Source organism: Dasypus novemcinctus, chromosome 3 (genome assembly GCF_030445035.2).
Source record: "Dasypus novemcinctus isolate mDasNov1 chromosome 3, mDasNov1.1.hap2, whole genome shotgun sequence".
In the NCBI taxonomy this organism is placed as follows: Eukaryota; Metazoa; Chordata; class Mammalia; order Cingulata; family Dasypodidae; genus Dasypus; species Dasypus novemcinctus.
The window spans coordinates 31403658-31429709 of record NC_080675.1 but is presented as its reverse complement, the minus strand read 5'-3'; the positions used below and the strand labels follow the sequence as shown (position 1 = coordinate 31429709).

The window sequence follows — 26052 nt, the reverse complement described above, 5'->3', positions numbered from 1 at the left end:
AACACACCATGCCCAGGCCCCGCGGCCTATAAGAGAGGGCAGCTGTTGCCCACTGTCCCTTACTTTGCAAACCAATCTTTGGGGGTGCAAAACATCCCCAGGGCCACAACCAGTTACCTAGCAAGGTAGTCTGGACTCTGACAAAACTCCAGGCCCACAGGAGGAGTGCGGACCCCTGGCAAACTGGAAACAGCCAGCCCACTCCCTCTGGCCTCCAGGGCGGGTCTGCGGCCAGTCTGTAGCTCTGTCCTTTGCAGGGGAAACAGGAGCCCTAACAGGGGATCTATCAGCCACAGGGATGGTGTCTGGAGCTGGTCCCTGGATAAGCTCAGCAGTACCGTTGTGGGGTCGTGTGGCTCCTCTGCTTCTGGCTAGCGTGGGCGGGGTGGGGTGGGGGCTGGGGGTGGAGGGGCGGGAGTAGCGGGAAAGCTGCGGAGGCCTCCCTGAGGCCCAGGTGCTGGAACTTCGAAGCAAGGGACCCACAGCCCTGCGCTTTTGCGATGATAATTTGCAGATGGTTCCTGGTAGCTACAGGATCTCGAAGGCGGAGCCTGGACCTTCGCCTCTGATAATCCAGTCTGGGTTTCCGGTCGGGTGGGAGCAGCCTCGGGGCGGGCCCAAGGTGGCTCCTGCCGGGGAGGGGCCGGCAGCCGCTCCCCCCAGAGAAGCGGAGGGGAATTTGCTGCCAGCCCCTCGCCAGGTGGTGCTGGCTTCACCAGGCCACCGAAGGAGGAGGACCCGCTGGCCGTCTCCCAGGTAGGGGCGTGTGGCCCGTCCCCCGCACCCCGGCGGCCCGAGCATCTTTCCCGGGGCGAGGACCGTGGCGCGGAGGGTGAGAGCCGGCACTGATGCGGCGCGGAGAAGGGGCGTAGGGGGGGGAGGCGCTGGGGGGACGCTGGACGGGCTCGCCGGCTCCTGGGCTTTCCGGGACCTCGGGCCGCGGGGCTGGGGGCGGCGGAGACTGCGCCACAGCACTCTGCCACGCCGGCTGCCCCCCAGCCGCTGCCGCCCGGCGGAGGCAGAGCCCACCCATCTGGGGGGCGGCGGGCGGAGGCCGAGGAGGGGGCGGTCCCTGGCTGGCCGAGGGGTCCGCGGCTGCCCGTCTGAAAGCCGGGTGGGAGTTACCTCCCGGGACTGCCCCCACCCAGGGAATCCCCGCGCGGGGTCGGGAGGGGAATGCTCTCTCTCCGCAGTCTGACGACGACACCGCCGCGCTGCTGCCGGGCGGGGGTCCCTTTTTGTGCTTTTAGGTGGGCTGCGCTCCTGGGACCTCAGGGGGCAAAGAATGACACCCTTCCCCCATGTGCTTCCAAAAAAAAAAAGGCTTTTGCCTCCCTCCTCACCTTGGCTTTGGGAAGGGGACTTAGGGTTCCAGGGATGCCCCCGGGTGCTGTGGCTTGGCCCCAGGCTCTCTGGAGGGGCAGCGGCCGTGCTTGCTCTCCAGCCCGCTGGATCCCCACCGCAGGCCCCAGTGTCCTCATCCCTGACGCTCAAGGGAGCTACAGCTTCCGCGGGGGCTCCAGAGTGTCATGGGGGGGAGCACTGTAGGGACCCGAGTGGTCTGGTGACAGGAGAAAAGCACTCATGAGGCATGAGGGTCGAAGCAGAGGGGCCCAGGGGCGCCTGCTCCAGCCGGGAGCCGGGAGAGGAGAGGCAAGGCGAGGCGGCGCCCGCCCCGGAAGCCGGGTTTCCTTCTCAAGTCCTGTGCACCAGCCTCAGCGCAGCCTGGGTGCTGGTTCCCAGACTGCTGGGGGAAGGATGGTGCTGAGGGGGACACAGGCGTGGGCTTTCGCCTTTAATGGCCTGTGAAACTCCAGAAAGGCCGGGATTCGCTGAGGAAGGGGCCACGGACCCGGGACGAGGTGTTGGCCCTTCAGCCGCCTCTGTGGTATCATCGTATCCTTGTTCTCACGTCGACTCCTGTCCCCAGGACAAATGGATGACATCAGAAGCAGCCTGGAACTGCTGCCCCTGGGGCTGAGCTTTTCCTCAGCGCACCTTGTCCTCCTCTCTGAGGCAGAGGCCTTTCTCTGGAGGGAAACTGAGGCAGGGAGTGAGCTGTAGTATTTTAGAGCTAGGGCCAGCCATCCTCATTGTGCAGATGAGGAAACTGAGGTGCAGAGGGGGCAGTGGATTGCTCCTGGTGAGTTGCTACCTCACGTGGTAGCAGGGGTCGGCGCTTCAGACAGGGCTTCTGGCCGGGCCCCCCAGCGCCGTCTAGGTGTGGCCTTCTCTTTCCTCTCTCTTCCTCTTCTCTCCCCGCAGCCCCCAGCCTTGGCTAGGCGAGGCAGTCAGTGCCTCCTGATGGGTGGAGGGTCAGTCACAGGAGGCAGCCCCAGCATTTTCTCCCCCTTGAAGAGAAATTTTCTAGTTGCTTGGGAAGGAGGCAGCTTGAAGAGGGGCGCCAAACTCCCTTGGTTACCTCCCCATCACGCCGCCCCGTACACCGACTTCCGTGGTCCTGTCAGGGCCAAAGGTCGGATCTACCTCCTGCTGTGGTGACAGCAGCTGTGAACACAGCTGGGAAGAAGGGACCCATGGGCAGAGGGACTTGAGTGACTTCTCTGGCAGCATCACAGGATGGGAGGCTCTGGCCACCCGTCATCCTGAATGAAAGGGAGGTACCATGTGCCCGGCTTTTCAGGGACACCCTCTGGAGCACAGAGCCCCTAAAGCTGGCCCCTGGGTGTTCCGCAGCAAGCGCAGTGTGGCATGACGAGCGCCAGTTATCACTGGTCTAACCTGTGGAAGGGGATGCAGTGTCCAGTAAGCCGGATGGGAACCAGTTGGCTGTGGGGTGCCAGAGAGAGGAGGGGACCCACTCTACTAGAGGAGACTGTGGCAGCTCCTCCTCTGGGACCGCCTCCTAGCCCCTCTCTAGGAGGAAGGCTGGTGTCCCCCCATCCTAGGTGTGCCCCACCCTGGCCTGCAGAGGCAGGCTCGGGTCTTGGAGAGATGCCCCAGCACTTGGAAGGAGAACCAGACTTGTAGAGCAGAGAGCTGGTTCTGAACCAAGAGCCCCTATTGGCTGGCACTCTGCCCTCAGTTTCCCTACCTGACAGCTGGGGATGAAAACGCCTTCCCCAGATGGGTAGGAGGGCTTTGGAAACGTGTCAAGTGTTTATTTCAGATGGGAAGTGTTATTCCTGGAGACACGGGTCTAGATTGAAGCCATCTGTTTCCTGCCACGAGGGGGGCAACGTGGTTGTGCCCTCTGCAGAGGAGGCGCTTGGCCTCTGGCCAGTCCAGGGCACCCTCTGGGCTCGGAAGGCAGGCTGTCGCTCCTCGACCCACGACAAGTTGCACGTTGATCCGTGAGGACTTTCCTCAGCTGCCTGCGTTCATTATGCTGATGGGGTTGCCACCTCCTACAGTGTGGGGTATCTAGTGGCACAGTGGACTTCACTGCAGGCCTGTATCTTCTCTACCAGCACAGGAATTCCATGGCCTCTGTCCTCTGCTTTTTCCTGGGAAGCAGCAGGTGGAAGGAGTGTAGAGATAATGGACATAAAACGCCGGGTGCTCTTTGCACAGTGCCGGGAGTGGGGGGACGCCGGGCCCTGGGCAGATGACACTGGGAAGGGCTGTAATGAAAGTGCTTGGGGGAAGTGCCCAGCCTCAGTGAGCTCAGCAGCTTTGAGTGCACTGTTCTTCCTGAGGCAGGGCCCTGCGCTCTCTCCACTCCCCTCTCCTGGGAGAGCGCACAGCTGGACAATTAGTTCTTGAGTTGGTTGGCACAGTTCATGTGAGGTGGGGTTAAAGGGCGAGCTGGGATGAGAACATGGGCTGCTCATGAAGTATGATGCATCCTTTTTCTAAATCGGTCAGGATTGCTCAGGCCAACCAAGGGCAGCTCTTTAGAAGAGCACCCTGTGGCCAGAACTCTGTGTCCTGTGTTTCTAGGGCAGGGTGTGCACCCAAGCTGCCATGTTCCTTCCCTACACCCCTGAGGCTGGTACCAAGGCTTGCAGGGGCCAGGTGGGTCGGGCGGGGGCATTGTCATCTCCTCATAAGGGCCTCTCTAGTCATTAGCAACATTCTTCAAAGGGAAGCTGAGGCCTAGACCCACTTAGAAAACCAGGACTAGGATGCAAGTGTCCTGGACTCCCACCTTCCGAGGCTCCCACCCTCCGCTCTGCTCGTCTACAGGAATCCCCTCCGGATGAGATTGGAGGGGCGGGGCTGGACTTGCTGCAGCACAGCTGCGTGCCTGCTGGCTCTTGCTCCCAGCGAGGCAGGGCCTCTGGAGCCCTGAATTAATCAGAGGGGCCAGGCCAGCTTCCAGCGGGAGGCCAAGCACCCCTCCTCCCCATCACCGAGCAGCCTCGCCAAGGAAGGTGGCCCTGGAGACGGGAGACTTCTCCTCGCCCAGGCTGCATCTTCAGAGGATCAGGCCAAGCCAGAGGGACACTGGCCTCAGGCCATGTGGTTCTGGCCAAAGAGCAAGGGCTCCTGAGGTCTTTGGAATGACTGGTGGGCAAGATGGACCTGTGGTCAACCGGCTGGGGATGGCAGGGCTGTTTGTTGGCGTTTTGATGTTGAGGCCTCATCACCTTGGGGTGTCTGAGCAGCTGCAATTGGGCCTGAGGCTAGAAATGCTGGGGAGAGCGACTGGACATTCACCCCAGGCCCTATGAGGCAGCCCTCTGTGCCTTGCCCAGGGGCCTGGAGGCCTGGAGGACCCGGAACGCCTGGGCCCTCTGCCTGGAGGGCATTAGCCTTGGAATCTGGGTTCCCAACCTGCTTCCTTAGCTGCTCGTGCCACCCCCGGGCGTCCTCCGGGTGTACCCTGGTAAGATAGGGCCCCCTGCGTAGGGCCGCTGGGGGGTGACTGGGAGGACGCAGAAAGGTGCCCAGCCCGCCTCTTCAGGACCGCAGGTCCCTTCTTTGCCCTCCCCTGCCCTTCCCTGCTGAGTGGCCACCTGTCTGGAGATCCCTGGGATGGCCCGACACGCTCGAGTGGCGCTGGCTGACCAGCCGTGTTGACTTGCTGGAGGCACGGGTAGAACGTTCAGTTCTCTCCAGAAGAGCTTCCAGCCGCTGAGGGCCGGGCGGAGGGGGAGGTCGTCTCAGAAAGGGCAGCCCTGTGTGTCTGTGTCAGGTGTGGGGGTTCGGCCAAAGAGCAAGGACCCCTTCTGGAGTGGGGCCTCATGTGAGCCGGCGCCAGAGGAACGAGAGCCTGAGCCGGGCCCTTCAGTCCTCTCCACCCCCAAGAGAGAGGTGGGAGAGGTGGGAGAGGCGGGAGCACGCGTGCACGCACACGCACACACACACGTGCGCGCGCACGCACACGCACGCACACGCTGCTGGTTCCCCAGCGCCGGACACACCCTCTGCTGCTGCTGGTTTTGCTGAAGCTGCTTGAGACAGACCTCCTGGGATTTGAAGGTCGTGTCTGCCCGGCAGGGCGCCCAGAGCTGGCTGGGTCCTGCTCAAGGACAGCACCTGCCCCAGAGCAGGGAAACGGAGGGTAGGATTCCCGCCCCGGCCCACCTGCAGCTGGTGAACGCAGACAGAGGGGCTGCGGGAGATGGGAACGGAGGGGCTGGGAAGCAGGGCGCAGGCCCCTGGCCCGCTGCAGAGTGGAGGAGCTGGGGGAGCCCAAGTCCCAGCGTGCTCCTGTGAGTCTGGGGAGGAAAAAGCCCTGCCCCTCCCCACTCCCTGCCCCAGCCAGAGCAGAGAAGGGAAGGAGGCCGAGAGCAGGCCCTCTGGCTGGTATCCTAGCTATCCTGCCTACCTGTCAGGTGACTCGTCCTTGTCACTCCTTACCTCAAAGACCTTCACTGGCTCCCCAGAACCTGCCTTTGGTTTAAGCCCAAACCTGTTCCAGTTTGCCCCCCTACTCCCCATTTTCTGCACACTGCTCTCTCAGAGGTTCTCCAAGTGTGGGGAGCAGTCATGATCCCCTGGATGCTTTTACAAAATTCACACATCCGACTTTTCTACCACTCTCTTACCCTAGCTCAGCCAAGTACTGTTACTCTGGCAATTGAAACGTGCTCTGGACTGGCCAGCCTCCTCTTCCCCTCCCATCCCAGTCCTTGTCCTCATCCCCACCCTCAACTGTTCAAGGTCTCCCTGTCCTTCCAAGTTCAACCCAAAAGCCACTGCCTCCATGCAGCCTTCCTGGGATTGCACCAGAAGAGGCCTCTAAGGCCTTCATGCGCTTATCACCTTGAGTCTGTCTCTGTGGCTAGATGATGAGCTCATCCTTTCATTTATCAAACATCCATTGAGTGCCAGTCACACACGTGGCTTCCAGTAACCATGTGGGAGGGGGCAGGTAGGCAGATAAGGGGAGAATTACAGTGGCCCTGGAGATGCTGTTGCAGGGACAAGTACAAATTGCCAGGAGATGTTTTGGCAATGGCTAGCTTAAAGCTGAGATGTGCATACTTTATGACCAACAGTTTGATGTCTGGGTGTATAGTTACCTAGAGAAACTCCTACACGTGCACAAGGAGACACTTCCAAGGTTACCTAGGCGATACGCACAGCAGTGAAAAATAGGTGTAACTGGGAGCTTTTATGTTAATTATGCCTCAGTAAAGCTGATGTAGATATAATATATTCTGTATTGTTAACATGGATAAATTCAGGCACAATGTGGCAGAAAAGAAAAAAATTGCATAATAATACCGTTAGTGAAATCTTAATTGTTATAAAAATCTATGATTTTTGTCTGTGATTTACGGATACAAACATGTTGCTATACCTTTCAAGTTTTCTTTGGAGAGGGAGGGGAGATGGGACTGAAAGGAGGAAAAGGAAGGCCTTCTAATTTTCCAGTAACACTTCTTTTATTTAACAACAAAAAACAAGAATGGCATAATATTAACTTCCATTAATTCAGTTGGTTTTATTCTTTTAACATTTTTATGTTTAAAATTTAACAGAAATTTAAAAAAATAATAATGTAGGATGACAGGCTCTGTCCTCTCCCTGGGGGGGCTGGGGAGGGTTCTGGGAGGAGGGGGTGTTGAAGGAAGGGTGAAAGTGGGGTGGGCTGGTCCAGCTGGGGAAGGGGCTTAGGAAAAGGAGGGGACAGGTGTTCAAAGCCAGAGATTAGGGGCAGGCCCTTTACAAGTCCCAGATGCCTAGCACTTTTTAAATGCTTGTTGAATGACTTGTATTAATCAGGCTGCTCCTCCCCTGCCAACTTCCCCATCCTGCACCCCAATTTCAGCTCCCTTATTCCTGGACTGTGTACACAGTAACTAGGAACCTAAAAAAAAAAGAGTGTATGCAAATCGATTATTTTTTAGGAGTCTGCATCACCAATGGGCAGTGGGGGGGAATGAAAATTAAAATGGGGAAAATAGCTACCAATGCAGAGAAAATAGACTTCTGGAGGATACTGTGCTTAACCAGATGCACGTTCATTTGAAAAGTGGCTGAGATTGGTAGTTCTCTGGAAAAATATAAATCATCAGTTTGACCCCAGAAGAAATGGAAAATCCCAACAGACCAATGATGGTTGAAACTGAATTTTTGTGAATGTATAACCCTCCCCTCCAAAAAATCTCTGTTTGCACAACTTCTAATTTCTATCAAACCTTCAAGAAACAGATAATTCCAATGTTATTTAATTCCTACTGTCTATATCCTATCATAGAGAAGGAAAGAGTCCAAATTATTCTCTGAAACCATCATGATACTGATACCAGCTTGACTAACATAGAACAAAAAGAAAAACTATTGAAAAACCTTATATCTGAATATTGATGCAAAAATGGTAAATTGAGGGGAGCAGATGTGCCTCAAGAGGTTGAGCACCTGCTTCCCATATTATGAGGTCCTGGGTTCATTCCCTGGTACCTCCTGAAAAAAAATAAAAATTGAATGAAATAAGTAGATTCATGAAGGATTATGTTAAAAATTAAGGGAAGCGAACTTGGCCCAGTGGTTAGGGCGTCCGTCTACCACATGGGAGGTCCGCAGTTCAAACCCCGGGCCTCCTTGACCCATGTGGAGCTGGCCCATGCGCAGTGCTGATGCGCGCAAGGAGCCCCATGTGCAAGGAGTGAGCCCCATAAGGAGAGCCGCCCAGTGCGAAAGAAAGTGCAGCCTGCCCAGGAATGGCACCGCCCACACGGAGAGCTGACACAATAAGATGACGCAATAAAAAGAAACACAGATTCCCGTGCTGCTGACAACAGAAGTGGACAAAGAAGAACACACAGCGAATAGACACAGAGAACAGACAACCAGGACGGGGAGCTGGGGAGAGAGATAAATAAATAAATAAATCTTTAAAAAATAAAATTAATGTAACACCAGTAAGTGGAGTGATATTCCAGAAATAATATTAGGAAAACTGTTAAGATAATTGAACAAACTAATAGTTTAAAATAGACCAAAAAAAATCATATGAACAACTCCATAAATACTAGAAATGCCTCAAAGGCTTTTTGATAAACTTCAACATATATCCCTGATTTTTAACTCTTATTTTTATCTTTTTTAAAGAATTTTAAATTGTGGGACCATATATATAACATGAGCTCTCCCATCTCAACACTCTAAGCATAACATTCAGTGGGATTAATCACATTCACCATGCCGTGCCCTCACCACCATCCATTACTAAAACTTTCCCATGTCTCCAAACAGAAACTCTATACCTAACATGCATTAACTCCCCATTGCCCCTGCCCCCTACCCCTGGCAACCTGTGCTCTAATATCTGTCTCTATGAGCTTGGGTATTCTCTGATATTTTCTTTGTAGTTACCATGGGGCTTAAAACTAAACTAAACATAAAACTAAAATGGAAACCACCATCCCCCATCTTTCTGTAGTTTTTTCACAAATTACATGTTTATACATAGTGGGTCCCAAACCACTGATTTATAATTACTTTTTTGTGCATTTGTCTTTTACATCCTGTGGGAAATAAACAGTGGAGTAACAAACCAAAAATACAATAGTACTGGTATTTATATTTACCCGTGTCGTTACTCTCACAGGAGGTCAGCAATCTTTATTTCTTCATGTGGCTTCCATCTATTGTCTACTGTCTTTTGCTTTCAACCCGCAGAACTCTCTAGCATTTCTTGTAGGGCCGGTCTAGTGGTCACAAACTCCCTCAGCTTTTGTCTAAGAATTCTCGGTAGGCAATTTTTTCCTTTTAACTCTTCAAATATGTCTTCCTGCTGCCTTCTTGCCTCCTTGGTATCTAGTGAGAAATCGGTACTTAATCTTATTGAGGCTTCCTTATACGTGACATGTTGCTTCTCTTACAGCTTTCAGAATTCTGTCTGATTCTAATATGCTGAGGCATGGGCCTCTGTGTGTTTATTTATCCTGTTTGGAGTTTTTGAGGATCTTGGATGTGTGTATTCATGCCTTTCATTAAATTTGGGAAGTTGTCAGCCCTTATTATTTGAATATTGCTTCTGCCTCTTTCTCTCTCTCCTCCATCTGGGACCCTCACTGTGCATGTGTTGGTATGTCTGATGGTGCCCCACAGGTTCCTCAGGCTCGGATCTCTTTTCTTCATTCTTTCTTCCCCTTGCTCCTCGGAATGGATGATTTCACTTGCTTTATCATCAAGTTCTGTGCTGCTTTTTCTTGCCAGCGCCAGTCTGCTGTCGAACCACTTGTTCAACCCAACTCCTGAAGGGCACAGGTTGAGACCAAAGAACACTCCTTGCACTGAGTCAGACATAAGCTTTATTTGGACTTAGGGACAGGAGAGAGTCTCCGGTGGCAGCAGTCCAGAGAATGAAAGTAGCACTCTGCAGAGGGGTGGGAAATGAGGGGTGATATAAGGGTGTCAGAACAGACGTTCCCTAGGGTATGAGAACAGCGTTGCTGCTGGGTCCCGTGATGTAGGCCATGGGGTCTGGTGATGTCATCACTGTGTGTGCGGAAATGAAGTTTCACTCCTCTGAGGAGATTATGGTCTACGAGACTGTCTGTATATCTTTCCCCTCCGGGGAGGGTTGTTAACCTTTCACTTATGTCCTGGTCATGTAGGCGGCTCCATGCTGTGGGCTTGGGGTCCCCTGGGCCCTGGATCCCCACACCCCTCTAGGGAATCTTAATAGTCTGCAGCTCTGTTTGGTTCCTTTTCATAATTTCCATCTCTCTATTGATATTCTCCTGATTCCTTTAATTCTCTGTCCATGTTTTTCTTCAGCTTTTTGAGCATATTTAGGACCATTTTCTAAGACTTTGGTATGCTGCAGGTCTGGTCCTCCTCACTAATGGTTTAATCTTCTCCTTTAATCTTCTCCTTTCGGCTTTCTATTTCTTTGCATGTTTTGTAACCTTTGTTGAAACCTGGATAATTTGATATTTTGATGTGTTATTGCTGGAATTTAGATTCTGAGGCATCTCTTCATAAGCCTATTTCCAGCTAGTGTTTGATAGAGCTTTCCTTGAATGCCAGGAACAAGGAAAAAAAAAAAAAAACGAAGAAAAGAAAACACTTTCCCAGTCTTTGCAGATTGTTCTGTGCCAGCACTTTCCTTCAAGGTCTATCCATACAACGAGTTTAGAGAAGAGCTCTAAGCCAAAGCATGTGGGGCCCCCTGATCCTTTCTGCTCATGCATCTTGTCTTGGGCATGTGTGTGGCCCTAGGAATTTTCCGTTGATGTTGACGTGAGCATTCTCTCTTCCTTAGGAAATGTTTCCTCTCTTTCCCATGTGTGTACTACAACCATCCAGCCCCTTGCAATGCAGCACAACTTGATTGCTCCCCCACGGCGCTCTATATAAGCGCTTGGTGAACTGCGTTCTACACACAGGGCAGATTCTGGGACAGTGAGTCCCTCAGGCCACCGCCAGACAGATTGGGCCAGACACCCATGTTCCCAGTATGGACATGATAGTTACTCTGCTCCTTCTGGAAACGGGACCAGGCAGCCATACTGGGAGGGTGAGCTGACTCCACGCTGAGGGCTGGGGTGCCATAAAAACCTGCTCTTTTACGGGGTCTTTTTCTTGATTTTCTTGGTTTGCACTATCCCTCTTGCTACAGCTTTTTCACTATTTTCTGCAGATTTGAGGAAGCTCTTTCTGCCAGTTCTTGCTGGCTGTTTAAGATTTCTGTGGGGGAGGGAGCCCTGCAGCATCTCACGCCACCATTTTGATTGGGCTTTAATTCCTGTTTAATAGGAATAGATGGGTGCTGCCTTGTATGATTTTATGTGTTTATGTGTACACACGGGCACACATATGCAAGAAAGGAATGGCCAGCATTACCAGAATTCTTTAACACCATTCCATAAGTATAAGCTGAAACAAGTTTTCAAAGATTGAAAAGAGACAAATTTATCACTAATTGTAAATGATAAGATTGAAAGCCTGGAGGAAAAAAGAACAAGATAGTTCACTAGGAAAAAAAACAGCTATTGGAAATAACAAAAGTGTAAACTGATGACTGGTTATAAATATTAAAAGCAAAATGTATAGCTTTTTTCTATATAAACATTAACCCCTCTTAAAATGTAATGGAAGAAAACACAATATCAGCAAAAATGCCCAAAATGACTAGAAATAAATCTAGCCAGAAATGGCAGGAACAGCTCTTATTCTTGTTCTACACGCCTGGATCCCCAGCACTTAGAACTTAGGGTCTACACATAGTTACTTGATAGTTGTCAAATGTTGGAACTGCTTACAGATCAATGGAACAGAAAAGTACGTCTAGACAAAGACGTGAGCACATTTAATTCACTGAAATGGTAATCTTGATCACCAACATGAAGTAGCTCCCATGTGCCAGGCACTGTTCAATACCCTTTACCTATAAGAACTCATCATCCTCACAATAAACCTATGCAGAAGGTGATATTATTACGCCCCTTTTTAGATGAAGAAACTGAGGCACTGGAAAGTTAGGTGATTTATCTAGCTCGCCTGGCCAGTAACATGGAGCTGAAATGTGAACAAGGCACTTAACTTAGAGTATGAACTATGTAGCGAAGTTAAAAGTTTAAATCTAGAGGGATTGTGGTGGTTGGGGGTGGGGGAAGAAGTGGATTATTCCAAAATGATCTGGGGACAACTAGCTAGCTACTTGAGGGAAGGAAAAAAGCTGGACCCTACCATGCTCCTTACCAAGATAAATTCTAGATGCAGCGAAGATTGAAAAGGAAAGAAGGGAGAGAGGGAGGGAGAGAAGGAGAAAGAAAGAGGGAGGAAGGAAGGGAGGGAGAGAGGGAAAGAGGGAGGGAGGGAGGGGAAGAAAAGAGAGAAAGAAAACACTAACAATTCTAGTAGAAAACATGGGCAAATATTTTTATGCTCCTAGAGTAGGGAAGCCTTTTTAAGCAAGTACAAAAGTCCAAAAACCATATAGAAGACTGATACTTTGACTACAGAAAAATCTGAAACCTCTGTGAGCAAAAAATACCATTAAAAAGTAAAAAAAAAAAGAGAGAAATGACAATTTGCAATACATAAGATAAAAAGTTAATTGCTGGGAAGTGGCTGTGGCTCAATCAGTTGGGCTCCCGTCTACCATACGGGAGGCCCTGGGTTCGCATTCCGGGGCCTCCTTGTGAAGGCAGGCTCGCCCGCACGTGGAGGACTGCTGACTGGCCCGTGTGCCGCCAAGAGCCGATGGCCAGTGTGCCACGGAAAGCTGACGCAGCAAGATGATGCAACAAAGGGAGACGAGCAGACACAGAAAAAATGCACAGCTAATGGACACAGAGAACAGACAGCAAAAAACAAGCCGAAGGAGGGGGAGAAATCAATCAATCTTTTTTAAAAAGTTAATTGCTTTACTTTAGAAAACTTCTTAAAATCATCGGATCAATTAGAAAGACCATGTATCAGGGTACTTTTGGGAAACAGAATCAACAGAGATATCTGTAAATAGTGTGAGGTTTATAAGAGTCTCTCATGTGACCGTGGGGATCCACAAGTCCAAGTTCTGCAGGCAGGCTGCAAACCAGGGGCTCTCATGCAAGTCCAATGAAGGTCCTTGATGAGTTACCAGGAGACACTGGCTGTCCAGAGATGAGCTGGGAAATTCTCCCTGAATGCTGAAATTACTTCCCCTTTTAGGCATTCAACAGGATAAAGTGTCATTCATTGCTGACAGCAATCTCCCTGGTCCATGTAGATGTAATCAGCCATCTGTGCAGTAAACTGACTGATGACTAAAGCCCATAATTTGTCCTTGTATTACAGTTAGCCCAGTATATGCTTGACCAAACAACTGGGCATGATTACCTGGCCGAATTGACACATTAGCCTAACCATCACAGGCCATACATAGTCAGTTCACAGAAAAGTAAATAGCAAAGCCAATCAATCAATAAACATGAAAAAAAAATGCCTGTCTTTTTTGATACTCATTGGCATGAGATACCATTTTCAAATCTCATATTGGCAGAGTTTACAAATTTGGTAACGCACAGTGTCGTGAAGAGTGGAGGGAAATAGGCATCCAGGTATGGCTTGGAGAGGGGAGGGGAAGAGTGAACTGCTCACCCTCTTTGGAGGACAATTTGGCAATAAATGTCAGCATTTTAAGTCCACGTACCCTTGGACCCATCACTCCTAGGGATTTATCCTATAGCTAATCTCAGACATGTGCATGAAGATATGTAATCAATGGTCATCACAGTTCCGTCCATCAACAAGGATAGAGCCACATAATTGACAGTCCATCTATGCAATAAAAAATTCCAGGTTATTAAAAGAATGGGGGGATCGGCCTGTGTTGGTATGCTTACACTAGTGGTGGAGACTTTAACAAAACAAAGATGCTATACCCAGAATATGTTCCTAGTTGGGTTTAGAGCAAAGATCCTGGCCTAGATATTCGTATTTGTCCATATTTACAGAAAAATTCTTGAAAAAAAACTTAAACAGGAAACTATCGGCACTGTTGATGTTTGGGTGGTGGGATGGCAATCTGAGATGGCCACTGTCTTTTCATAGGTATTATTTTAGATTTGATTTTTTTCCCTAAGCAGATTGTTTTCAGAATTTAAGAAGAATATTTAAGAAAAAAAAGGCAAGTGAAAAAGGGACAATGCTATTTGAATTCCTCACCCTGAGCTTTCTTTTTCAATTCATTTCTCAGTGGGTTCACTTCTCACATTCACAATTTCAATCTGGGAAGACTCACACCTCTAATCTCTTCATTTTGTTCACAAGAAAAATGAGATCTAAAGAGGTTTCTGCAGGCTGCCTGGGGGCCTCTGGCTAGTCTGTTTGCAGAGGCCAAGCTCCAAGACGCTGCTTTCGGGAAAAGGCCCAATGAGCCCTCTATACCTACTACAAAAGCACCCATCGTTGGGCTTGTCTCCCTTTTCCCTGCACAAATACCAGTGAGTCCTACTTCGTGCGTGAGGAACTTGTTAAAATGCAGATTCCCAGGCACAGCCCTGGAGATTTGGATTCGGCGAACTAGGATTGCGCCCTTAAACTTGCAGTTTGCCCCAGATGATTCTTAAGCAAGTGATGACCTCTTCTCACCTCTGCTCAGCTCAGCCCCTCTAGCACTGACTGTGTGTCTAGGCTGAGGCCCCCCCACCCCAACGAGGGTAGGTGGGGTACCCCCGCTCACCAGGGGGAGAGTGATGGAACTGGACCTAGGTGCTTGGATCCTCAGGGCAGGGTCCGAGAACCCCTCCTCCCCAGCACCTCTCTCAGCTGGGATGAAGAGCAGCTCGCCTGCTCACCCACATCTGGGGTGGGCGGCTGGCTGGCCTGGATTTGGAGGGGGAAGCCTCAGGGGTTCCCCTCACCCCAGCAGAGCTCCGTGCTGAAGCAGACCTGGCTGAAAGAGGTGGACTGGCAGCTAGGTCCTGGGCAGGACAGTCCTGGCCTGCCTGGGCTGGGGGAGGAGCCACGAGGAGGCCGGGAGCACCAGGATCCTGCCCGCCTGAACTGAGAGTGCCCCATCGTCCCTGTGCCGCAGAGCCTCTGAGGAGCCGCCTTCGTGGCCGGGATGCGGCTGGGCCCCCCACCTTCTCCTGAGTCCTGGTCGAGAGGAGGAAGCCAGGGACAGCCCGTCTGCCTGGGCCCCAAACCTAGGCACTAACCGCCGCTCTCGGTAGGCGCGCCCACCCCACGCCACCCCCTGGGACCAAGCCCCAGCGCCCCGCTCCTCTGCCACACCTGGGAAGAGCGGCCGTCCCTGCCCCTCTGGCCTGGGCTCTCTGCTTGGTGCTGGGGTGAAGGGCCTCCCTCTTGAACCCACAGCCTGACTGAGGGGGCCGGCTGGGCTTGGGGACCTCGGCTCCTGGGACCTGGGAAGGGGGCTAGGGACTCTCTGGCTTTGGTCAGGAGGCTCTTCTGCCCTTTAGAAACGCCCCAGGCTGGGGTTTGAGGGAAGTCCCCTGAGAGATGCTGGCCCAGCTGGCCTTGGTTTGGGACAGGCCCAGAACCCGGCCAGATGGGCTCTTCTGAGGGCGCGCAGCCCCTTGACACTTCCTGCTAGGCAAATGGTGAGGACAGGTGGTATCTCCGTAGAAGGTGGAGCCGAAGGGGTCTTAGTGACGTAATCCAACCTCAACCCTCTCTCCTTACTTCTCAAGCATTACTAAACCAACGGTGCAGCTGAAAATGCTGCATTCGAGCACACCAGAGGACTAGGTGTAACCTCGTCGAGGTCGGCAGGTAGCCCCTGGGCTCCGGGTCGCCCTTCTTGGGTGCCTCCCCCCTGCCCTGTCCCAGGTGCCCCTTCCTCCCATCTGCCTTGTAACTCCCAGCACCCAACCTCCTCCGTGAAAGGGCCGTTGGCAGTGACCAAACATCAAAGCCAGAAGGCGTAAAAGCCAGGTTAGCCCCTCAGAGAGGCTTCCTTCCCTATCTAAGTGAGACCGAGCAAGGGTAGGAAAGGGGGACCGCTTTCGAGAGATGACTATTGTATTAATCAGCCGAAGGGGTGCTGATGCAAAATACCAGAAATCGGTTGGTTTTTATAAAGGGTATTGATTTGGGGTAGGAGCTTACAGATACCAGGCCATAAAGCCTAAGTTACTTCCCTCACCAAAATCTAATTTCACGTGTTGGAGCAAGATGGCTGCCGACGTCTGCGAGGGCTCAGGCTTCCTGGGTTCCTCTGGGCTCAGCGCCTCTCTTTTCTCCACAAGGTCAGCTGTAGACTATCAGGTGAACAGCTCTGTCTCCCTCCCTGGGGTTTCTGCGGTGTCTACGGAGCCGTCTGCTTTCTTCTCCTGGCTCAGGTCCTCTCTTCCCGGGGCTTCTTTCCTCTGTGTACTTACTTCCCAGGGCCCCAGCTTAAGGCTTCAGCATCAAACGCCAGCAACAGAAACCCTCAACTCTGTTCTTTGCCATGCCTGTTATCCTTGAGTCCCCACCCATGCCCTAATGACGTGGCCCAGTCGGAGCCCTAATCATAACTCAGTCATGCCCAGGTACAGATCAGATTACAAACATAATCCAATATCCATTTTTGGAATTTATAACCGTATCAAACTGCTATAACTGTGATAGCATTTCTCTATTTCTGAGTGCCTCTAAAATCTCCTTTTCCTAAAAGAAAAAGTTATTCTGTATGGGCTATTGGCCAAGAATACTTTGGTGATTGTTCTGACCAATGAAAGTGCCCTTAGAGCTAGTTCTTTTCTGTGCAAAGTGCTCAGTGGTCACACCTCAGGTATATCCACCTGGTCCATTCTTGGGAGAGCCCTCCAGGGCAAGGAGACTTGGCGGCAGGTATCGGCATCGCTGAGCTCTTGCCCCTGGCCGGGCCGCTGCCCCAGCCCCTCCCTCCTCCAGGCCTTGCTGTAGTGAGGCTACATCGGGCATGGGTAAGAGCCCAGTTCTGAGCTGATGGGTTCGAATCCCAGCTTGTACTCTCTAGGTACCTCAGTCTTTTCATCTGTAAAAAGGGGGTAACAATAGTACCCCAGGGCTACTATGAAGATTAAATGAGTTAATGCATGTAAAGTGCTCAGAACAGTATCTAGCAGTGTCTCATATCAGCTCTGATCATGCTGAAAGCCTGTTCTCTCTCAGCCACACTCTGCTGCCCGATTCGCCTTCCTAAAGCACAGAGCAGCCATCTCACTACCCTGCTCTGAAATCATCCGTGGCTCCCCATGGCCTGTTTAAAGACTATGCTCTAACCTGCCCTTTAAAGGCCCTGAAGCAGAAATAATGTCTCCTTGACCTTACATAGAATTAGGTGTCAGTAATATTCCTTAAGGTGGGTGAGCTTAGGTGCCAGTACCTGAAGAACGGCAGTGCAGCCATCTCCAGCCCCAGGTGGTTTTTTTGTTTTTTGTGTTTTTTTTACAGATGTATTTTTTATTTATTTCTCTCCCCTTCCCTGCCCCCCCTGCCCCCAGTTGTCTGCTCTCTGTGTCCATTCGCTGTGTGTTCTTCTGTGTCCGCCTCTATCCTTATCAGCGGCTCCGGGAATCTGTGTTTCTTTTTGTTGCATTATCTTGCTGCGTCAGCTCTCCGTGTGTGCGGCGCCATTCTTGGGCAGGCTGCGCTTTTTTTGCACTGGGCGACTCTCTTTACGGGCCGCACTCCTTGCGCATGGGGCTCCCCTACACGGGGGACACCCCGTATGGCACGGCACTTGTTGCGCACAGCAGCACTGCTCGGGGCCAGCTCCACACGGGTCAGGAGGCCCTGGGTTTGAACCCTGGACCTCCCATGTGGTAGGCGGATGCCCTGTCTGTTGGGCTAAATCCGCTTCCACCAGTTGGGGGTTTGATCCAAGCTCTTCTGCCTCCCGGGCTGCAGCTCAGCCATGAGCTGACCTGGATATGGGGTGCTGGATCTGCACCCCGGAGAAGGGTAGGCTTCCCTCTGACCTGCTGGGGCGCACACACGGCGAGCCCTCCTTTGGGCCCCAGCCCTGGCCCACGTCAGGTCAAGAGGGGACTCTCAGCCAGCGCCCAGGACCGGGCAGTGACTGCAGATAGGATGCGCACCCTCCTCGGAGCTCTGGCCAGGAGACAGATGCGACGTCGTCGTCCTCCTCCTCCATCACCGTTCCCAGGAGGCGGTCAGCACCGCGGCTCCCCTAGCTCAGGCGGGAGGCCTGAGGCCAGCAGAGGCCTCCAGGACCCAGCACCTTGAACAGCACCCACAGCAAGAAGAAAGGCTGTGTCCAGGGAGGAGCGAGCACGGGCTGGAGAAGGCAGCCGCGTGTTCAAAACCAGGCGCCTTGGCTGGTGCAGGGGCCGTGGGCTCGCCCGCTGATGCTCCATCTGTAGCATGGGGAGGGTCAGATTCGTTTCACAGGATTGGTGTGAGGCCAGTGGGGCCTGCAGGGGGTGGGCGCCCATCTGTCACCTCTGCCTGTCCCCACGGGTTTCTGCCAGCACTGAAATCTCACCTTCTCTCCAAATGCCACCTCCCCTGGTCTCCCCGACAGCCGCCGTCTCGGAGCCCCAGCCTTGGCTTGTCCCTTTGTCACGCCTGGACCTTGCTCTTCCTTGAGCTTGGGCATTGGCTGAACCCCCTGGCCCCTCCCCGGGGTTGGGGGTGTCCTGAGGCATGCTCTCAGGCTCCTTCACCTCCGGGGTTGAGTGTGTCCAAGCCTGAAGGCCCCTGGGGATACTGGGACAAGCCAGGAGGAGCCTTTGGCCTGCTTGGGGAATGCAGATGTGGGGGTAGGCAGGAAGGAGGAGAAAACAAAAATGAAGGTGAGATACAATGGAAGAGCTAGTGAAGGAAGGGGAGAGAGAACACGCCTCCATGTTTTTTCCGAGACTAACACAGAGGGTCTCTTCTTCCCCGGAACTGTCTACCCCCTCCAGCATCCCAGGCCAGTGCTTCCTTGTATCTAACTGGCACACCTCTTGCTGCAGCTCATTTGGGTTGCTCTTCTCATTCAGCCTGGATCAGAGTGCCTTTAGACCCCCACCGCAGGTGCTCGTTCAAGGTCAGAATGAGGCTAGCCCTCGGTCTCCCTGGCCTCACGGATACTATAGGGGGGGCCGAGATGTGGGGCCAGCCCCTCGGCTCGGCCTCCACTGCTCCCCGTCATCGCAAGCAGATCCATAAATAGACAGCCCACCCTGGGGCACTCTGGCCCTCAGCCCCTTGCCTTCTGGCTCCACAAGGCCACGTGAAACGGACGCCCGCCTCTGCCATCTGACTCCCACGTGCTGCCGAGCAGCTGCGCCCCGAGAGCCCCCTGCCTCGGCCTTGCTCTCCAGACCCTGGCCAAGGCGGCCAGCATGGCTTTGCTTTGTTTAACAGAAGGGACGAGAGCCCAGGGCTCCCTCCCAGCTCTGCTTCTGGGGGGAGGTGCGTTTCCATCCTGGAGACTCAGGATCCCCCAGGGCCCCCCATCCTCTCCCCACCTCCCTCTCCACCTTTGTGCCTGTGTGGTCCCGCCTGGAGCCCCCGCCCCCGCCCCAGGCCTCCACCTGGCGACTCCCCTTCCTCTCTCGAAAGGGGCTGTGGCTGGGAACCTGCTGCTCAAGTCTGGGCTCCGATCCACTTCAAGGGGGGTAGTTCCTGCCTGGAGGTTGTCGTGAGGATTCAGTGGGCTGGAGCTGGCGTCTTAGCTCTGTGCCCGGCAGGTGGTAAGCCCCCGGGTGAGTGAGCAGCTTCGCTCTCCATGTGGCAGGGTCTGCCCTGGCTGGCACCTCTTCTGTGCAGCTTTGCTGGAGTCCCCAAAGCTGGGGCAGGAACTCCTCCCCTGTGCTCCCGGCACCCTGGAACCGGCCTTAGGTGCACTCGTCTGTGGTCCTGTGGGTACACGCCTGGGTACCCGCTAGAATCGCGGGCCCAGCCCGTGAGCTCCCTGAGCGCAGGGAACAGAGCCTGGAACATAATTTGCTGAATGAATGACTTTGGGAGTGAGAGATGGGGGCTGGAGCGGGGGCACAGGGGGACCGAGGGACGAGGATTGAGCCGCCCAGGCCTGGCTTTTCCAGGGCCTGTCCTAAAAGACCAGGCAGCCCACACTGAGGTCTGTGGTGGGGTGAGATGGCTGGAAAGGACCCTCAGCCCCCACCACGTGGTCCAGGGCGGTGATTCTCCACCTGTGGTCCTGTTGTGGAAGTCAAGAGAGCTTCAGTTATTTGCACAGGAATAATTTTGGGAAGGAAAAAAAGATTTATTTATGACCAGTCAGGCTCGGAGCTTCTCATCCCAAAACCCAAGCCCTGAACAAGATTTTCGAGTTCTCTTTATACGGAGGAAGGGCCAAATGGCTCTTTGTTTCAGTGTTCAATAAGCTTGAATTAATATATATCTTCCACATCCTAGGTAAGCTTTTAGCATGGACTTCATACGTTCTAGATAAGCTTTTAGCACATTTGGTTTGCTTTTTCCCTGAATATTTAAAGTTCATAGAGTTTGCATTGCTAAGCTGTTTCTCCGGAACTGGAGTTGTTGCCATGGTTACCAGGGGCAGGGCTGCAGTTCTCACTGTCCCACACGCACAGCTCAGGACACATACAGCTCAGGTTACCTACGAAGAGATGAACAGCCCCCACCCATAGCCTACATCAGTCCCTGCACCCACACCATGGGAGGAGTGGTTCAAAGGAGCTCGGATGATTCATGTTCCCCTCAACTAACCTCAAAGAGTAGCAGCAACAGAACCTCTCTTGGAGGGCTCTGCTCTGCCGAGAGCTTCCTAGAAGTCCAGTGGGCTGGGCGCCCGGGGTACTCCTGGCTGGACCTGCGGTCCTGAACCTGAGACCCTTTTACTGACAGGGCAGGTATAGGGACAACACCCCTGCAGGACTGTCATCTCCCCTTTCCCAAGTGGACCTGGACCAGGAGGGGTGCTGCTCCGAGCTTGGTCCAAGCCCTTCTGCGCAGCCATTGGCCGGCAGCCCCTCAAGGACACCCCTGCAGCAGGGGGTCCCGGGGCAGACTCCAGGAATGTTAGGAAGATCTTTGGCTATGTAAATATACACACACACACCAGCACATACAAAGACATGCACACGTACAAATGCATGGACAGACACAGCCCGACCTGCACAGGTATGAACACCTAAACACACGTGTACCCCCAAACACATGCATGCACCCCAAACCCAAATTATAGGCACACATTCCTAAGCCCACCCAGATACCCGCCAAAGCATTCGTAGGCACCCACACATACAGGAGACATGTGGACACACACACACTCCAAAGCCCACAAATGCATAGATCCACCTGTCTGCAAACACACTGGTACCCGCAAGGCAGAAGTACACACACACACTCACACCTTGCAAACGAGACCCTCGAGGTCCTGAGAGCAGTGGTGAGCTTTCAGCGTCAAAGCTCTCCACCCCTCTCCTCTGGGTCCCCCGAGCTGCGTTCACACCCTCATTGTAGCCTTTGTCACATGGCATTTATTGCTCTTTGCCTTCGTTTTGTTTTGCTTAGATTGGATCTGTTAGGTATGTGTAGCAGCTCAAAATTTTTAAAGTACGAAAGACTATAATGAAAAGTAAGCCTTCCTCACCCTGTGTCAGCCTCCACCTTGTGCTCTTTCCAGAAAGCAACCACTGTCAGCTTTTGTTGGGGTCTTTTTCCAGAGAGCACCTCGCCACGGGCAGGCACACACAGGAACGGGCTTTCTCCACGCGCGGCCTGGGGTTTGCTTTGTCCTCTTCGCAGTGCTCACGAGGGCGGCCCTGGCTTGTCTTTGCCCCCCAGTTCCCAGCCCAGCGCCCGGTCAGTCAAGGCTGTTCTGACTGTCGGTGAGTGAGTCATCAGCAGCTGGCAGAGCCTGAGCAGAAGAGGGCTCAGCCCCTGGCGTCAGAGCTTGGGCCTCTGTCTCCTCCCCCGTGGGCCCTTTCTGTGCGGCACGTCGATGAAGAGCCATCCCGGTGGCAGGGGCTGAGAGAGGGCGGCACCCAGCAGCACCCTGTGTCTGCACCCCTGCGGCTGGCTGCCTGCTGCCCGCCGCCCGCCTCGAGTGGCCTGGCCCTGGGGTGGGGGGCTCTGCCGCTGCTGCCTTCTGCCCCTCCTCGCCTCTCCTCGCCTCTCCTCCCCTCTCATCTCTGCCCACTCGGGACTCCCACGGAGAAGTCACGCAGAGGGGAGCCTGGGGAGCTGGCAACACTGTCGGCATCTTAGCCATGGGGCTCTCTAACGACGAGCCCCTTGCCCAGTCTCTGCTGGTGGGAGGCTGACCCGGGACCTGTTACCGTGGAGACGGGAATTACAGAGTAACCCAGGGTGGCCCTGAAGCCTGCAGCTGCACCCCAGCTATTGCGGGAATACATCTGCCCCACAACACTGAGCTGCATGGCGTGCCGTCATTTTTTTCTAAATCGAGACAGAATTGCATGCCTCTGCCCGAGATTTCCCCGTGCCCTCGATGGGCAGGCTGTGAGCAGAGGCGGGCAGGGGCTGCCCAGTCCTTGAGGCTCGGAAGCCCAGGGCAAGGCCAGCCAGCAGCTCCCTTTGCTCAGCTGTGGGAGAAGCCACCCTGGACCCTCCAGATGGGTGGGGCGCCCTGTGCTGCCATGACCCCTCAGCCAAGGCCTGCTCACTCCCCTGCAGAATGAGCCTGGTGAAGGCAGGGCACCCTCATGCCCTTTAGCACCCCCCCACCCAATCGAGAATTCAGAAAAGAGTAAGTGAGGGCCACAGGAGCTGAGGGGCGCATGCGCTCGCTGAGGCTGGGGAAGCTCCAGAAAGGCTGCCTGGAAGAAGCAGAGCTGGGCCCGGCCTTGGCAGTGGCAGCTCTCATTCGGGGAACTCGGGAGGCCCTTCCACAGGAGCAGGAGAGAGAGCCGAGCCCTGTGAGAGTGCCGAGGCTTCGGGTAGGGAGATCGCGGGCAGGGTGAGTGTGGCTCGGGCACGCTGCCCAACCCCTCCCGGGCCCCTGCCCCTGGTCTGGATGCTGAGGTCAGCACCCCGGCTGGTGGCCGGGAGGAGTCATTGATCTGGGGAGAGGCGGAGGCTTCCGGTCAGACCTACAGGGACCTGGTGGCCACCCTGGCCTGGCTGGTGCAAGGTCAAGCCTTGATCTTCTTGCCTGTGGCCCAGCCAGGCCCTCCTGGGGAGGGAGAGGAGGCAGCCTCAGATTTGGGCCTGGCCTCTGAGCATCTTTCCCGGCAGCCCCTGTGGGCAACTGTTGGGACCCAGAACCCCACCCCTCCACCCCATGGACAAGTGTGTGTGGGTGGGAGCTGGTCAGAATGAGGGCACTTGAGGACAGGAGAGGACTGGGTAGAGAAAGAAGGGAAGCTGATTGTCTGTAGGCCTGAAATTACCAAGCCTTCCCGTTTCAGTAGGAGTTTACTAATTATAAAAAATAATGCATGCTCATATTAAATAGTTTCTTAAGGTCAGAAAAAAATTTTTTTTAAAAAGAACATGGTCCCACCATCCAGAAATAACTGTAGCTGGTCTTTTTTCTACAGGTATAGTTTTCTTTTCTTCTTCTTTCTTTCCTGATTTTCTTTTTTAGAATTGAGATCATCTGGTTTAACAGCTTTATAGCCTGCTGACGTTCACGTACCATTTTGTCTTTTTAGCACAAACAGGGAGTCGCCCTTCCTCCTCCCTGTGTCTTCCTGAGTTGCTGCCCGGCTCCCAGGGGCTGGGCCATCTGTGACAGCCCCCACTTGCCTCCGCCTCCTGCCCCTGGCCCAGTCTGGGCACTCTCAGGGCTGCTCGCTGACTCAAGGCCATGGCCGAAAGGCATGGTGGGGTGGGGTGCAGGGGAAGGAAACTTTCCAGTAAGGAGAGGGGTCCCAGGAGAGGCCCCAGAGCTGAGACAGGGGACAGGGAAGCCGATACATGGCCACCTTCTCCCTCCCTGCACTCTAGCTCCCGCTGCCACCTGCAGGCTGTCCTCTCCTCTAGTTGAACGTCCCTTAAATGTGGTGTAGATCTGAGAGCCCCATCGCTCTGCATCCTACAGCCCTCCTAGGGTGGGCAAAGCGGCTCTCGTCCTGGTTGGCCCTTCCAAGGCCACACGATGTAGGGGAGCCACATACTTCAATTCCAATCTTGTCTGTCTCTCTCCAGCTGTGTGACTTCAGACCAGTTACTTAACCTCTTTGAGCCTCAGTTATTACACTTGTGAAATGGGATACAGGCACCTTCCTCTTGGGTTGCTACCTCTTAGGTTACTTGTGAGCAATCAATGGCGTTCAGTGGGGTAGCTAATCAGAAGGTGCCGGAACAATGCCTGGCATTTCACGAGCCAGTGTCCCTCCCCTTCCCCTTCCTTCCGAAGCTTGCTCAGGGGTTGCACCCCCTGGAGTTGTAAATGTGCTCCCAGGATTCTCTGGGATCCCCTGCATTGAATTTTCTCCATCTGGCTTCTGCCTCCAGCCTCGGGGCCTTATTCCTTGTCTGAATCAGTGTTCTCCTCTTGGGGTTGGCACAAGGAGTAGGAGTGGGGCTGGGGTGCCAGGCGTCCTGGGTTCAAGTCTCAGCTCTACTGGTTACCAGCTGCCCCGTGTGGGGCAAGTCACTTGACCTCTCTGTGCCTCAGCTTCCTCCTGTGTAAATTGGCATTGGGAATAGAACCTACCTGCTCTGTGTACAGGATACAAAAACCACCCTAAGAATTCTAAGAAAGTGGTATTTAATACCCAGGAATTAGATGCTTACAAAGTCATTGGAAGGCTTAGAATCTGGGCTGCCGTACAGCAGAACTGACCCGCTGGAGAAACCACTCCTTTGCCACTGCCAGGGATGCCACTGCTAGAGCCACTGAGCTCAAACCACACCCCTTCTTCCTTGAAGTCACACAGTCAAAATGCCATTGCTGCCTATGCCACAACTGCCTCTCTCCACCACCTCCTAGCTGGCAGCCCGAGACTGGGCGCTCAAATCTGCTTCAGAGAACTCCTTCCTCTCTGCAACGCTGCTTATCAGCAGAACATAGTGAAAGCACGGGAAGATGGTCTCCTCCTCCTCTTTCCTCCCACCTTATAAATCCATCTCAAGTGCATCTAATAGGCGAAGCCTATTTTGCATCCAGAACCCCAGCTGCAAAATACACTTGGAAATGTATTTTTTAGCATTCTAGCTTCTGCAACTATATCCAACATGCAACCTAATAGATTTGTTAACCCAGGTGATACATTAACAGAATCAACCATTGTCTCATTATTGAGCCAGAGGCAGCAGTACGCATTGCCCTACTCTACCTTGTCCGCAGAGACACAGCAGAAATTCTCTTCTCTGCATGCCGCTATCCATGGTGCTGAGAGCCCTTGGTTGCCTTATTCTCAATACCCAACTTGAATAGGGGACCGGTTACAAGGGTGGATCCCAATCCACTCACGTCATGCTGGGGCTTCAGGGTGACTGAGGGGAGGCCAGCAAAACTTTGGGGCTTCGGAGGGAAGGCTGGCCTTATCCCCAGGAAAGGGATAGCTAAGGCAGCAACCAGCATCTGTGGCACTCGATAGTTGACCAAAAAGTCTCCATGCACTATCTGCATTAACATCCCTGGGGCAGGTAAGACACACGTGATCATATCCATTCTGTAGAAGAGAAAAGAAAGCACCAAGAGATACGTAACAGCTAATAAATAATAGAACCAGATTCATGCTCTGTCTCCTGACACAAAATCCCTCCACCCCACCATGCTGAGACCTGGGGAAGGAGACTTGGTGTGGCCAAGGATGTGCTATGGGGAGGCAAAAATGATGGACTTGGGTGCCCTCTTCACACTATGCAAATATGTGCAAAACGCCCACATTTTGTTCTTTTCCTACTCTGAGTGTGACCCTGGGTAAAGGATCATCTAACCTTCACTGAAGCTGTCTGTATGCTGGTCATTGTGGGGAAACGATGGAAAATAGAAGAAAAAGACATAGTTCCCCCACCAGGAAGCCCACAGAACTTGTTGGGAAAATGAGAGGATAGTGCTGGCCATGGTAACAAAGGCGGCTGTGATCCGAACGCTTCCCTCCCCTTCCCACCCCACCCTGGCTGAAAAGGCACTGATCCAAGAACACTGAACTGGGAGCTGGAAAACCCAAGTTCTGATTCCAAATCCACTACTTTCCCCAGCCTTAGGTAAATCTCTTAGCCTGTAGGTGACCCGGGCTTCTCGTATGTAAGGTTGGGCAAGTCATCCTTTGTTGTGATGATATGAGGAGACCAAGGACAAGAGAGCAGTTAGGACAAGAGAGCAGTTTAGGACAAGAGAGCAGTTTA

At 53.3% G+C, this 26052-nt stretch overlaps 1 protein-coding gene across 30 annotated transcripts in view; it reads left to right on the top strand.

Annotated features, from left to right (window-relative positions):
* Nucleotides 1-382: 382 nt before the first annotated feature.
* TMEM63C (transmembrane protein 63C) overlaps nucleotides 383-26052 on the top strand; it is a 79036-nt gene continuing 53366 nt past the window's right edge. For 8 of the 30 annotated variants that reach the window (XM_004453560.5, XM_071213754.1, XM_071213767.1 and 5 more), the window contains exon 1: nucleotides 576-756. The gene's annotated coding sequence lies outside the window, so the exon portion shown is untranslated. Of the gene's footprint in view, nucleotides 833-26052 lie in introns of all 30 variants that reach the window. The other 22 variants (XM_004453555.4, XM_071213753.1, XM_012523330.3 and 19 more) reach the window with 17 other exon arrangements.